Consider the following 13,946-nt stretch of genomic DNA (forward strand, 5'->3'; position numbering starts at 1 on the left):
AAGTTTACTGAAATCACAGCATGCTGAAGGAAATGCTTTATAATAGAAAGTTTATACTGATCTTTTTTATTTTGCTGTTTTCTCTTAAGTTCTTATCCTGAACACTTAATTGTTTTCATAATTTTGTACTACTGCATTAGCTTCATCCCATGTGTGTTTTTGGATCATTATCGTAAGTATTTTTAAATTTTCACAATTATTTATTCAGAACCATGAAGTATGATATTTAATTCAAAAACATCATTTTGTTCAATTATCTATTTTTTTAAATAGGCTTTACTTTATTTTTCTTATATAAAACTATGTGGTGGCCACAGCTGGAACCTGAGTCCTCTGCACAGAAACTCTGGTGTGGGTCTTTACAAGACGGTCAGTGAATTCCTGATGCAGACCCTTGGTGGGTCACAATCTCCTTCCAGAGGTGAGGGATGAGAGAGCTGTAAGTCTTGGAAATGGCATCAAAAGTGGCCTTGGTGTAATTGCCCAGAATGGCAGTACAGCCCTTGGCTGAAGTGTAGCAGTTGTCAATACTGCTTCATCAGTAGCTTCTTGGACAATGCCAGTGCCTCTGGGGCAAGGATGAGGCACACCAAAAGAGAGCCACAGTGGCGGGTCACCTTGCAAGGGATCTTGTTACCACAGTAGCCTTGCTGCACAGGGTGATGGAAAGCTTGGCCAGGATGATGGCCCCAGGGATGGCAGTGGCTACCTCCTTGGGACACTTAAAACCCAGACCAATGTGTCCACTGTCATCTCTGATGGCAACAAATGCCAGCCCGGGTCTGCTTTTGCATTGGTAGAACTTTCAAAACTTTATCCTTGAGGGATATCCCCAGGAAAAAGTCAATGATCTCAGATTCCTTGAGGGGCAGAGAGAAGAAATAGATATCCTCCAGGGACTTGAGCTTCATGTTCTTAACCAGGTGTCCCAGCTTGGTGATGGGGATATACTCCTTGAGCTCTACAGCCTCAGCTGCAGCCCCTACCCAGGCCCTGGATGCCACTGCCAAAGCCTCCAGTGGCCTCCCATTCCAGAGCCCTTCAGCAGCACTGGCATAATCTGCCATTTAATTCTTGGAGAAGTGTTCAATTATCTTTTATTAGTGATTTCTATTATCTATCATTGTGATTAGAAAAACTGGTTCTATAAGTTCAACTCTGATATTTACTGAGATATACTTTATTTCCAAAAATTCATCATACTTTTTGCCTAATGTGTTTGCAAAGAATCTGTATTATTCAAAATTTATGATTCAGGATTCTAAATATATTTGTTATATCAAGTAGGCAGTGATTAGTAGTATTAGTACAAAGAAAGTTGTTAAGCTACATTAATGCAAATAAAAAATAAAGAAGTAAAATGAAAAGGAAGGGAAACACTATTAAAGATTTAACAGAAGGGCACCTGGGTGGTTGAGTTGGTTAGGCATCCAACTCTTGGTTTTGGTTCAAGTCACAGTCTCAGGGTTGTGAAATTGAGCCCTGTGTCAGGTTTATGCTCATTGTGGAGGCTGCTTGAGAGTCTCTCGTCCCTTCTCCCTCTACAACTGCCCCAGCTGTCATTCTCTCTTTCTCTCAAATAAATATTTTTAAAAAGATTTAACAGATACTATTTTTCATTCATTTCATTTCATTCATTACTCATTTTTCTTTTTTTTGTTTTTAGTAATAGAATTCTTGAAGTTTGAATAGGCATATAGCTTCTCCGCTACAGATTATAACCTCAATTTCTTAAGCAGTGACATATTGCCATGATAGTATTTCAGGCCAATGGAATATGAGAAGATGTGATATGTGAAACATCCTTAAAGACAGGCTGCTTGCCCTTGATTTCCTCTCAGCTAATCCTGTTGTCTGGAAAGGTGTTAATTAAAGCAGGTGGTTTTGATGCATACCTAGAAGTCATATACTTGGAATGGAACAAACAATTTATTTGATTCATCATAGTCTAATTCTGTGAACTGGCTCAAGTCTGTGAATTGAGTAAATTGTGAGGTTTTCCCACATGATTTTAAGGAAATACTCATGTATCTCAAGCTTAGTGTCCCTATAATCAATTAGTCCCTACCAAAGATCTGTGTCAAAATATTCTGATTACTGCAAACCCTGTTGCCCCTTATGATGACCATGCTTACACACCTTCTGATCATTAAGCAGTATCTTCAGCCCTCGGATCCTAACATCGCACTTAGGTCTGAGAACTCACTGTAATGACAGTATCGTCAACTAATCTTTGGCTTGCAGATGACAGCAAATAAACACAGAGTTTTTTTCATGATGTTGATGTTTTTCAAAGAAATATATTGCTCAAGGTATTGGTGGAGGACACATCCTCTGGTGAGTCCCAGGTGACAGAGTTAAGGGATACGGAGATCCTACATAATAAATTTATAAGTCCACTCATCTCCTTAAACCATTAGATTTTCACTTTAGAGGATAAAAGGTATGTTCTGAAATCTCAACTTCATTTAATGCAGGCCACTTTCGAGGCCAGGTTTTATTCAAGCAAATGAGTAAAGTGTTAGAGCTACTTTTATATATTCAAAATAATGCATTCACTATTATTAATTCAATATTGTTCAAGGTCTTTTTGGTCAGTGTACCCATATCAATAATTTCAGCCATGTCTAACAATACATTTTTTCATCCCTTGTACAGCACTCTTAGATTTATTCTCACCTGAATTCATCAGGTTTGTATCAACACAGCTTGATAAAATTTTGTAATTCTTTGTTGTGTCTGGTGCATCCTGTCAGAATTAGGCTTTGTAGTCATCCTTTTGTGGTCTGCTGCATCTAGTTGTAGGTCTAAGGGCAGGGAAAAGCAATAGATGTAGGAATTGAGAACTAAAATTCACCTAAAAAGCCACTGTCAGGTGAGATCCTTAGGGGGATAAAAGGCAATATTTAGCTAATCCCTCGATTGAGGAGGATTCTGCAACTTCTGCCCACAAGAGCTCAAAGGAAATTCAAGGTCTTCAATTCATCAGAATCCACCCAAAAGTCCACATTGTAATTCAAAACCCAGTCTCTCCTGACCACAAGAAGGTAGATATCTGAAAACCAAGAAGATAAGCCTCACCAGAAATTAGCTCTGCTGGTACCCTGATCTTGGAATCCCAGTGTCCAGACTGAGAGGAGAGTTATCTGTTATTTGAACTACCCAATCTGAGATATTTTGTTATGGCAGCTCAGGCTTACTAAAATGCCATTAAAATCAAGCTTTTAAGAAGTATTTAATAACATGAGGTAAAAAAAAAAGAGAGAGAGAGTAAAAACAATGTGTCTATCACCATAATATTGAACATGGAAAAATAAATACACATATACATTGAAGGCAGACTGGAAAGAACTACCAAGAAATAACAATGGGTTTAGTAAGAGTTCTTGAAAAACACTCTTGTTTTGGGGGCACAAAGCCTTCTTTTCCAAAAAAGCTGCACCGTGATGAGTCATTAGAATTTAGCTCCATTCTGGCTGGCAACAGCAGTTCAGAACGTCCTAGTTAATTTCATGCAATCTGGGGATGCTGTGTGTAACTCTGCCTGTAGGAAGCTAAGCTGGTTGAACCACTGGAGAGTGGAGAGATGCTGGGATAAGAGCGTAAGAGGTGACACTGTGATTGATAGTAAACCAAAAATGATACATGATCCTAAGTTTAGACTTTTTGAAAAGAGATAATAATAGAGTCTTTTATACTTTGAGTGCTTCCAGTAGTAAACCTAAGACTTGCTGTTCAGAACATGTTCTACTGCATCTAGCTATTTTAATTTAGAAATTAAAAAAAAAAGTTCTCGGTCATTCTGTCATTTGTCCAATTTTTGTTGATGTTGATTTAGTGTATATTTGGAGTTTTACTTTAGAAGCTTTAAAAAAAAAATCTAATTCTTTTTAGTAATTCAGTCTTCAACTTTAAAATATGTATAACTTACTTAAAAATTACTTTATGAAGTTATTGAGAAGTACCACAGTCCAAGGGAGGCACTATGATATGGACCTATAGCACGAAGATGCTGTTGCAATGCCAGCTAACACTATTCTATCCCCTCTTGCACCCCAAATCAAGTGAAATTATCTTGCACACAAATATTTGATCCTAATCTCAAGCAGCTGACACTCCTCTGGAGACCCATTGTTTATCCCTCTAAAAATTTACACAGTATAAGTCTTCCTGCCCTGCTTCCAATACTACTTGGCTATCCATTAAAAACCAGTTTCTGGGTGTTACATGAAAACAATGGATCGTGGATCACCACATCAAAAATTAATGATGTATTGTATGGTGACTAGCATAACATAATAAAATTAAAAAAAAAAAAACAGTTTCTGACCTTTTAGAAGCTTCATGACTTTAAATGAGGGAGTGAATAAAAGAGTTAAAGCAAGCTCACCAGGTTTTCTTTTTGATTACTGTACATGTTTTCAGAATTATTTCTGCTGGATTGGTTCACAAGTTAGAAATCCAAGATATATGTGTATATATATTTTGTTTTGCTATTGTTCTTTTTTTGTTAAACACCAAAAAGGAGTTACCATTTCCTCCAGGAGCTAAAGGGGAAGGACTAGAGAGTGGAGAACTATTAAAGTGCCTTTTACCCCACATTTCATTCTGCCTGATTTATAAAACTCACAGACAGGCATAGAATAAGTCAATTTTGCAATTTATATAATACACTTGCGTAAGTGTCCCTTCTAGGGTCTCATGAATATCTGTATCTTAAAAGAAGGGCCTTGATACTTTCAAGGAGCTACCTTTACCATTACTTATTTCAAGGTACTTCTGAAAGAGATCTTTGAGTGTGTGTACGAAAACCTACTAAAATAATCGAAAATCAAAACTGACTGAAGAACTCAAGCATGGTCTTGAAATATTTGCTCTTTTTGATGAGATATATTATTTCATTGGCTTTTCAGATAGCAGCCAGGCAGTATACCATATATAAGGATAAATAAAATACTTATACTATAAAAACCAATGTATAGAAGACTGTGAGCCCAAAGAAAAAACAGGAAAATACCCCTCTAACTTAGATGCACCATGCCAAATTAGTGCAAATAGTTTAATGTTTATTGTCTGATAACAGAGAGAAGCACCAATAAATGAAAATACTAGAGGAGTAATATTACCAAGATGACAACATAGGTTATTCCTCACTTAGCTTTTCCTCACAAGAAAAACTAACAATCATTCATGGACAAGGCACAACTGAGAAAATCCTAGAACAGAGGGGTAAGACTGAGGCGGTCTTTAGTACCACAGACACCAAGACAGATCACATTAAATGGGTTAGTGGTGTGGCTACATGCTGACAAAATTGCCCTACCCCCAGGCTGGTGCAGCATCACACTGACTGGTCTCCCCTGAACCTAAGGTACTCCAGTGGGAAAAGAGAGGCTAAGGTGGACATTCAACTCCCCCAGTGTTATGGGTCACTTCTTCGGAGCCTCTAATCCAGTCTCATCCCATAAGGACTGTATGAGAATCTGCAGGGCTAACCACTGGGAATCAAATTGTAAAGGAAAAGAGATAGAGGCTTGCAATAACCAGCACTCAGATTTTGGCAGACTGAGTTCCTACCTGCAATGCCCAGGTAGTTCCAACCACCATCTTTGCTCATCTGCAGTCAAGACAGTGGCACAGTCTGACCAGGAAACTTGACAGGGTACAGGTCTGCCTGATTTTGGTCTTCAAAGAGCCAGGCCCTGGAGCCTAGTCTGTCCCTGCCTAGGCAGGGTAGGTAATTCAAAACCTTACCCACTGCTAAAGTATAGCTCCCAGCCATGCCTGACCAGAAAACCTGGCTAGAATACCTGAAAGCTATATAGCACAGCAACATTGGAACAGAGAATCTGGCAGATAGAGTGAGTCACTCAGAGCAAACCCAGTGGTCCCATTCAGTCAAGGAACCTGGGGAGTGGGTAGCCTCAAGACAAGACCACAAGCAAAGAGTCTTACCAGCCTTGGAGTCAGTTCTGCTGCCTGGCATGAGCAGTGAAATTAATTCACAGTCCTACCCATTGTTAAATACAGCCTTCAGATCACTTTATAAGGGAACTAAACCAGAGCACATTGGAATCTGTGTAACCCATCCAACAGCCTAGCATACAGGGGCACTTTAACAAAGAGTACAGCCCATGGCTTAAGCCATCTGCAGAACAAAACAGGTAGCTCCATCTCTCCAGGAAATTCAGTGCACAGTCTTGCCTAATTATGTTCCCAAACAATGAGTGATGCAGGCCCTGGAAACCATACTGCTACTCTACCAGGGAAGGGGAGCTAATTCATGGCTTGCCTATTGCTGAATATAGAACCCAGTCCTGACCACCTAGGAAACCTGATCAGAAAATCCAGGAAACCATGGAGCCAATCCTATGGTGTCATTTGGGTGGGGAACCAATCCATCAGTCCTATCAAACTGTTAATAACCAGTAGCACCTACCATCCCAACCTCAGAGCTCAGGCTATATCCTCACCAAAATATAGGCCCTGATAACAAGCCCTTCTGCCCAAGGACATTACAACAGACATGTCCAGAAACCTAAACTGGGTTGACTGGTGAAAAGATATCTCTGCTAAAGTGAACCTGTAGGGTCTAGAATAGGAGACTGCTTATTCAAATGTGCAGATACCAACATAATAACCAGGATCACAAAAATCAGGTAAGCATGGCACCATCAAAGTAATAAAGCTCCAATAAATGACTCTAAAGGAATAGAGAAATATGAACAGTCAAAAATGCAATATAATTCTCTTAAAGTTTAGTGAACTACAAGAACACACAACTAAATACAATTAGAAAAAAGAAGGTGATGAAACAAGTCTCAGCAAATTTAAGAAAATTGAAATCCTACCAGCTGTAATCTCTTTCTAAATGGAATGAAACTAGAAATCAATAACAGTAGGAAAACTCAAACTCATGAATACATGGAAATTAAACAATAATGTCCTGGAAACCAATGAATCAAAGAAGAAATTAAAATGATAAACAAAATCAAGAAAGCTTTAGCTAGATTAACCAAGGAAAAAAGTGAGAGGATTTAAATCAACAAAATTATAAATTAAAAAGGAAGCATTGCAACTGGTACTGAAGAAATGCAAAGAATCACAAGAGGCTTCTATGACAAACTCTATGCCAACAAATTGGACAGCTTATAAAAATGGGAAAATTCTTAGAAACATACAACTTACCAAAAGTGAATTATGAAAAACAAAAATAAAACCTGAATTGCATAGTAGGTATTTATCCAAAGTATACAAAAATACTTATTCAAAGGTTTACATGTACCCCGATGTTTATAGCAGCATTATCAGCAATAACCAAATTATGGAAAGCACACCCAAATGTCCATCAACTAATGAATGGATAAAGAAGTGATGATGAAACAAAACTGATTAACATAGGGGAAAGAAAAAAAAAGAGAAAGGGAAGCAAACCATAAGAGACTCTTAAGAGAAAAAACTGAGGGTTGCTGGAGAGGAGGTAGATAGGGGATGAGCTAAATGGGTGATGGGTATTAAGGAGGGCACTTATTGTGATGAGCACTGGGTATTTCATGTAAGTTACACATCACTAAAATCTACTCCTGAAAATTACCCTATATGTTAACTAAAATTTAAATAGAAACTTCAAACATTAAAAAAAAAAAAATCTCCCAATGAAGAAAAGCCCATGCCCAGATAGATGTCTTCACTGGCGAATTTTACCAAACATTAATAGAAAAATTAATGACAATCCTTTTCAAATTCCTCTGAAATACTGAAAACAAGGGAACACTCCCAAACTCATTTTATGAGGACAACATTACTCTGATACCAAAGCCAGAAAAGGAAAAGGCTTTAACCACATTAAAGAAAACCACAGGCCAATATCCCTCATGAATTTAAATGTAAAAATTCTCAATAAAATACTAGCAAACTGGATTCAGCGGTACATTAAAAGGATCATTTGCCATGATCAAGTGAGATCTATTCCTGCATAAAAAATGGTTCAACATACACAACTAAAAGTGATGTTACATTAATAGAATAAATGAAAAAAAATCAAATGATCATCTCAATAGATGCAGAAAAAGCATTTGACAAAATTCAATATCTGTTCATGATAAAAATCTCTTAATATATTTGGTATAAAGAACCTCAATAGGGCGCCTGGGTGGCTCAGTTGGTTAAGCGACTGCCTTCGCTTCAGGTCATGATCTTGGAGTCCCTGGATCGAGTCTTGCATCAGGCTCCTTGCTCGGCAGGAGTCTGCTTCTCCCTCTGACCCGCCCCCCTCTCACGTGCTCTCTCTCTCAAATAAATAAATAAAATCTTAAAAAAAAAGAACCTCAATAAAATAGAGGCCGCATATGACAAGCCCACAGCTAATATCATTCCAAATAATAAAAGATTGAATGCTTTTCCACTAAAATCAGGAACAAGACAAGGGTACCCACTCTCACCTTCTATTCAATATAGTACTTGAGGTTCTAGCTAAAGACATCAGAATTGGAAAAGAAGAATAAAAGTCTCTCTTTGTAGACAGCATGATTTTATATAGGAAATTCTAAAGATTTCACCAAAACCCTTAGATCTAATAAATGAATTCAGTAAAGTTGCAGGATACAAAATTAACAAAAATCAGTAGTGTTTCTATATACTAACAAATTATCTGAAAAAGAAATAGAAAACACTGTAATTTACAGTACCATCAAAACCAATAAAATACTAAGGATTAAATTTAACTAAGGAGGTGAATGCTCTCTATACTGAAAACTACAAGACACTGATGAAATAAACTGAAGGTGAAACAAATAAATTAAAATGTATCCAGGTTCATTGATTGGAAGTATATTGTTAAAATGTCCACGCTACCCAAAGCTATCTATAGATTCAATTCAGTACCTATCATAATTCCAATGGCATTTTTTTATAGAAGTAGAAAATAATAAAATTTATATGAAGACCTCAAATAGCCAAAGTATTCCTGAGAAAAAAACAGAACAGGAGATACCACAGTTCCTGATTTTTAAGCTATATTATAAAACTATAGTAATGAAAACAGAATGGTATTGGAATAAAAAACAAACACATGGAACAGATAAGAGCCCAGTAATAAACCCACATATATATGATCAACCAATACGCGACAAGGGAGCCAAGAATCCTGAATGAAGAAAAGACAGTCTCTTCAAAAATGGTTCTGGGAATATTGGATGTTTACACATAAAACAATATAACTAGACCCCTATCTTATACCATTCAGAAAAGTTAACTCAAAAAAAAAAAAAAAGACTCAAATATAAGATGAGAAACTATAAAACTCAGAAAAAATAAAAACAGGAAAAAAGCTCTTAGACATAGGTCTTAGCAATTATTTTTCTTGTTTTGTTTAGATATGATAATGAAAGCACAAGCAAAAAATGAAAAAAATAAACAAGTCAGAGTAAATCAAACTAAAAAGCTTCTGCACAGCAAAAGAGACTACGAACAAAATGGAAAGGCAACTTACAAAATGGGAAAAAATATTTTCAAGCCATATATCTAATAAGCAGTTAATATCCAAATATATAAATAACTCCTACAATTCAAAAGCAAAAATCCAAATAATCAAAAAATTGGCCAGGACCTCATTAGACATTTTTCAAAAAATATATATATGAAATACAATAGATACATGAGAAGGTGTTCAGCATAACTAATCATAAGGCAAAGGCAAACCAAAGCCACAAGATATCACTTCATACCTATTAGAATGGGTATTATTAAAAAGACAAAAAATAACAAATGCTGGCATGGATATGCAGAAAATGGAACCCTGGTATGTCATTGTTGGGATTGTAAATTGGTGTAGCTACTATGAAAAACAGTATGTAATTTCCCCCAAAAACTAAAAACATAACTATTATATGATCCAGTAATTCTTCTTGTAGGAATATATCCAAAGGAAATGAAAACAGCATATTGAAGAGAGGCATGCACCACCTACTCACAGCAGCATTAGTTAAAACAGCCAAAACATGGAAACACATTAAATGTCCCTGGGTAGAAGAATAGATATAAAGAATGGACACACACACACACACACACACAGGAATACTATTCAGCCATTAAAAAAGGAAATTCTGTCCTTCATGAAAAGCACGTGGACCTGGAGGGTATTATGCTAAGTAAAATAAGTCAGACAGAAAAAGAGAAATACTTTATGATCTCACTTGTATGTACAACCCCCACAAAACAAACAAACAAACAAACTCATTCAAAAAGAGATCAGATTTGTGGTTTCCAGAGGCAGGGGGTGAGGGAATTGGATAAAAATGGTCAAAAGGTACAAAAATCCAGTTACAAATAAATTCTAGGGATGTAACACATAACATGATGACTATCACGAACACAGATGTATGGTATATTTGAAAGTTAAGAGTAAATCCTAAAGGTTGGCATTACAAGGAAAAAAAACATTTTTTTCTTTTTTTCCTTTTTGTATCTACATGAGAGGATGGATGTTAAACTAAATTTATTGTGGTAACCATTTTACACAATATATGTAAGTCAAATAATTATGCTGTATACTTTAAACTTATATGGTGCTGGATGTCAATTATATATCAGTAAAATGGGGGATAAAAGAAAATACCAATGAGCAAATACCAATCAAGTGATAAACAAATGCGTACTACATCACATGCATTTCAAATCTTGCACGCTGTTTTTCCTCATGTGTCTGATGTTTGAAAACCTGAGGATTTCACATAATTGATCAAAATAGGTTTATTGAAGATAAATTTAATGCCCCCAAGTGTCATCGTAAAGGACTTTGTCTTCATAACTGATTTATATAGTGATTGAGATTATGATTCCAGGGAGCTGGTGACTGTGTCTGCTATTCCTTTATAAACCTTCACATCCAATGACATCCTGCATTCCTGAAAAGACAATCTGGAAATCCACATACTATTGAGATTGCCATCATGAATGAGGCATTTTTATTATTTCTTTTCTTGTTTAGACAAGGCCAAAGCTATCATGTAATATGCCAACAGTCCTAAATGAATATCATTTAGGATATATATTATTATTTGATATTTCATTTCATTTGATATACAGTCCATATTTCCCAGTTATTCCAATGTCTTAACCAGTGCTTATTTTTCAGGATTTGTCATGTCTTATAAAAGTATTTTAAATACATTTGCAATTGTTTTATTAATATTGACTTTTTAGATAAAATTTATAAGAGATAGGGAGAATTTTTTTAATTATTAATCATAATTTCTAGAGCAAATCATGTTATCTCACAGATTTAAAAAAATAGAAATTTAATTAAAAACCAGTGATAAATTTCATACATGCTAGACATAATGAAAAGATATTTATACATTGGAAATTACTGCCAAAATACAAGACATCCATGACAAATTATGATGTATCATGAGATATAATGCAGAGTAATGGACTGAGTGTTTGGGGTGTCTCCCCAACATCCATATGTTGAAACCCCAGTGTGATGGTATTAGAAGGTGAGACCTTTGGGAGGTGATTAGGTTATGAGGGTGGAGCCCTCATAAATGTGATTAGTGTCCTTATAAAAGAGACCCTAGAGTTTCCTCACTCCTTCTGCCTGTAAGGACACAGTGAGTGGACTGTTAATGAAACAGGAAGCAGTCCTAACCAGACATGGAATTTGTTGGCACCTTGATCTTAGACTTTCTAGCATCCAGAACTATGAGAAATGTTTATTATTTAAAAGCCACTCAGTCTATGGTATTTTGTTATAGCAGCCTAAAGAGACTAAGATAGAAAAAAAGATATGGAATCTAATACATAAAAGAAACTTTATTTAGGGGCGCCTGGGTGGCTCAATCGTTAAGTGTCTGCCTTCAGCTCAGGTCACCGTCCCAGGGTCCTGGGATCGAGCCCCACATCGGGCTCCCTGCTCAATGGGAAGCCTGCTTCTCCCTCTCCCACTCCTCCTGCTCGTGTTCCCTCTCTCACTGTGTCTCCCTCTGTCAAATAAACAAATAAAATCTTTAAAAAAAAAAGAAACTTTATTTAAAATAAGCAATATTGGCTTATATAGAAACCTCAAACAATTCTTGTCATTTTCTCTTGAAATTCTTGGAATGATTATAAACTCAGTAGAAACTGTCTCATTAAACACTATTTAGTTACTTACATCAAGAGAATACTTAAGCTCTACCTATTAGATATGAACTATAAAAGGCCACATCTCTTTTCATTTACACAGAGGAAAAATCTAATCTAAATTAGTATTTTTTATTTAACTTTAGTACATTTTTAAAAAACAGGCACATATGCTCTTTATAAAATGTTTCTAAATCTTCTATTGTTATTTTCTTTAAATCTTTCTTCTAGGGTAAGCCTGATAGTTTGGAGAGAAAAAGAAAGTTCAGATAGTTCATTCCCTACAGAGATGTATCAAACTGTGTGCAAAACAGGTCACCCAAAGCCAATAGCAAGGAAATGCTCACTGATTACTGCTCTGTGAGTATCCTATGGGTGAAAGATGAATTGGAATTTTTCCATACAGCTAAAATTTACATACAGCTCTATAGCCTACTATATTTATTACTAGTTTAAATTTCATCATTCTTTTTATAATCTCAGATTTATTTTCACTCACATTTGATTAGTTTGTATTTTTACAAGTTAATTTGAATTTTTCAATAAGTTATTAAAACAAAATAATTCTATGAGTTGTCAGCTTAATATTTAATATTTTGGTATACTGTAGAGAAACCTCAACCTGAGAGTCTTATGTAAATGTAAAAATCAAAACTTGGCTTCAATCGAAATATCTTTTTCTCAAATATTTGAATGCTATTTTATTCTGCAAAAGTGGTTGAGTTCTTTTAATTTCATTGCAAATTTTATTGGCTATCAAATTGTAACTACACTTTTGATTTAGTGTACTTTGTTTTTAAATCTTTTTGTCTCTGTTGCCATCTTTGCTTACCTCTAATTTGTTAATCTGCTAGGGATATAATCAACATGAATTTGTGAGATTTCTAATCTTTTTATTCTTATGAAATAGTTGTTTGAAATTTCTTACACATTCAATTTTTGATCTCACAGACTTAGTAATAACACAAATACTGTTTTTTTAGTTTATTGTCATTCTTATTTTAGGATTTTGAATTTTTGTGCTTCTTTGTTTCCATTGTTTATTATAACTATGTAATGTGGATTTTGTATACATGCTTATTTTGTCTTTTCTTATCATTCATACTAATTTTAGTTAATGATTGCTTTTATGTTTTCAGATCATCTGTAAGTATTTTTAAAAGTCAACTCAAGTAATAGATAATTTTTTTAATAACTATTTCTAAATCTTTGGCAATATAGTTGAGAATTTTGGGATTTTTTTTCTAACATTGTATAGCTCATTGTTTTATATATTTTACTCCATTTTAATTCAAAAGAAAAAAATTAAGCTAATTCCTCTTAATCACTAATTTGAACAGTTTTATTTATTTTCTATTGACAAAAATCTAACTCAAAGTAGCTTCTGAGAAAGAACATAACATTGGCTCATAGAATAGACTCTGCAACTACAGGAATGGCAGAAAATTCAAGTATTAGAAACCAAAACTGAAAAGCTGGTAGGATTATCTTCTCTCATTCTGTCTGCATTGTTTTTGTTTTTCTTCAATATTAAAATCTTTCTCTACACAGTGAGAAACATAGACTTTATTGTTGTTGTTGCAAGTTTTTATTTAAATTCCAGTTAGTTAACATATAGTGCAATATTAGTTTCAGGAGTAGAATTTAGTGATTCATCACTTACATATAACACCCAGTGCTCATAACAACAAGTTTTGATAATTCCTAAATTTTAAAATATATGGCTTCTGTCACTAAAAAGGACTTTGATTTTATCCTGATTTCTAAATTCCCAAGGAAAGGAATATTTGACCCAGCTTTGACCAATTCACCAGGCTAAAGAG

The 13,946-nt window shown here is 35.2% G+C and overlaps 1 pseudogene; it reads right to left on the minus strand.

Moving 5' to 3' along the window:
- Window positions 1–300: 300 nt before the first annotated feature.
- Window positions 301–1,067, minus strand: LOC114209024 (small ribosomal subunit protein uS5 pseudogene; annotated as a pseudogene).
- Between the last annotated feature and the right edge of the window lie 12,879 nt (window positions 1,068–13,946).

The sequence above is a fragment of the Eumetopias jubatus genome, unplaced genomic scaffold, assembly GCF_037043125.1.
Source record: "Eumetopias jubatus isolate StellerSeaLion01/CBP00866 unplaced genomic scaffold, mEumJub1_p1.0 scaffold_1, whole genome shotgun sequence".
Taxonomy (NCBI): Eukaryota; Metazoa; Chordata; class Mammalia; order Carnivora; family Otariidae; genus Eumetopias; species Eumetopias jubatus.